Source organism: Pteropus alecto, unplaced genomic scaffold (genome assembly GCF_000325575.1).
Source record: "Pteropus alecto unplaced genomic scaffold, ASM32557v1 scaffold110, whole genome shotgun sequence".
NCBI classification, from domain to species: Eukaryota; Metazoa; Chordata; class Mammalia; order Chiroptera; family Pteropodidae; genus Pteropus; species Pteropus alecto.
This window is the reverse complement of record NW_006431920.1, coordinates 7,192,140-7,194,095: the sequence shown is the minus strand read 5'-3', so window position 1 is coordinate 7,194,095 and position 1,956 is coordinate 7,192,140. Positions and strand designations below refer to the sequence as shown.

Here is a 1,956-nt window from a genome sequence, read left to right as displayed (position 1 = left end):
TCCAGTAAGTGTAGTTCCCAGGCTTTCCACAAGATGGCGCAGAAACTCCTCTCACAGCCTGTGCTCTGAGGCCTGCCGGTAGCCTCTGCCAGCCTCCTGGGATTGATTGATAAACTGGTTAGCAGGGCGAGATGAAATCTGCACTGTGGCGAAGATACCTTTTGACGTCTTAAACATCCAGATTGAATATTCAATTAAAAGTGGATTGAGTCCCTAATAAATTAGATGAAATTACTGATGTGTACGAGGGCTTAAAGTAAGACAGGGAAGCAAAAAAAAAGGGGGCGGGGGGGCATGAGCGAGACGCGGTGTGAGGTGATGAGAAGCATCTCACGTTCCCTGTTCTCCGAGAATCTTGAAGCCGAACTGGGCATCTGTTCGTGCATCCTATTGGGCCTGTGCCACAGAAAGCACCAGTCTGGGTGCTATGCAGACAGCAACCAGGTGAGCTCCCAGCCTTTAGAGAGCTTGCACACTCTTAGGAGGATTAGACAACACATTAGATAAGAAAAGTAAGTACTGTGCCAGATGGTGACACGCGCTGCGGGAAAAATATTCAACCCCAGGAGTGGAGGAGGAGGGCAACATTTTTAAATCGTGTGGCTCCTCTGAGAAGGTGACATTCCAAGAAGACTTGAAGGGTTACTGGGGAAAGCCACGGGATTTCTGGGGAAAGTGCACAGTGAAGGCAAAGCTCCTGAGGCAGAGTCAAGGAAGAGCGCGGAGGCCAGTGTGGCTGCAGAGTGAAGCAGGGGAGGGGTTAGGATGTGAGTCAGAGATGCCGATGAGGCGGAACAGGGGATTTCGAAGCAGAAGGATCCTACAAAACTCTAAGATATTATAAGCACTTTGGAGCCATTGAGGATTCTGAATAGAAAAGTGACATGGTCTGGCTTACATTTTAAAACGATCATTCTGGCTTCTGCATTGAGAAGGGGCGGGAGGTAAAGCACGGAGACCGGTCAAGGGGCAGTTGCGATGAGATGCTGGCGGCCTGGGCCGGGGTGTCGACAGTGGAAAGGGAGAGAAGAGGTCAGACTTTGGATGTGTTTTCAATCGATAGGGTTTGAAGGTAGAGCGAATGAATGTTTGAGGGAAGGAGAGAGACCGACGATGGCTGCAAATTATCCCCCGAGCATCCGGGAAGATCGGATTGCCATTAAGTGAGTTGATCTAGAGGAGCAGGTTCTCTGGGGGAAAGATCAGGAGCTCCGGTTTGGATATGCTGAATTCGAGGGGCCCCGGAGCTGTCCGAGGGGAGACGTTTTAACATCTGCGAACCTGGAATTCACAAGAGGAGCCTGGGCGGAACTGTAACTTCACGGGAGGGGTCTGGCGTGTCTGCAGGTGTTTGAAGGCATAGGCTGGAGTGAGACTGAGCAGAGAGATGAAGTCCAAGGGCGGAGCCATTGTTTAGGAGTTGTGGAGTTGGGGAGGGTCCGGCAGAGGTGACAAGAGGTTGGACCGGTGAGGTCACAGGAAACTTGAAGAGTGTGTAGCGCCTGGGAGCCAAGGAGGAGGGAGAGATCAGCTGCGTGCACTGCGTGACTGTGCCACACACAAATCACTGCCACGCAGGGCTTCTCTGCCTCGGCACTGCAGGCGTCTGGGGCTGATAATCCCTTGTGGTGGGGAAAGTCTTGTGCCTTGTAGGGTGTGTAGCAGCACCTTGGCCTCTACTGACTAGGTACCAATAGCGCCTCCCTCCCAGTTGTGACAATCAAAAACGTCTTCAGACATTGCCATAGGTCCCCCGGGGGACAAAGCCACCCTGATTGAGAACCACTACCCTCACCCAAGCTCTGAAGAGCTAATGTTCAGGGGAAGGAAATCTCTCCTAACAGAGGGGAGATGAAGCTTCCAGAGAAGCTGACAAGTTTGCGTCTGACTTTACCGGTTGGGTAGCGGGCTGAGGAGAGTAGCTGAGGACAAAGGCATCCCAGTCAGGAGATTCCT

General features: G+C 52.2%; 1 long non-coding RNA gene across 1 annotated transcript in view; it reads left to right on the top strand.

Moving 5' to 3' along the window:
* Nucleotides 1-328: 328 nt before the first annotated feature.
* LOC112475406 overlaps nt 329-1,956 on the top strand; it is a 4,272-nt gene continuing 2,644 nt past the window's right edge. The window contains exon 1 of the long non-coding RNA XR_003044717.1: nt 329-444. This is a non-coding gene — a long non-coding RNA (uncharacterized LOC112475406). The remainder of the gene's footprint in view (nt 445-1,956) is intronic.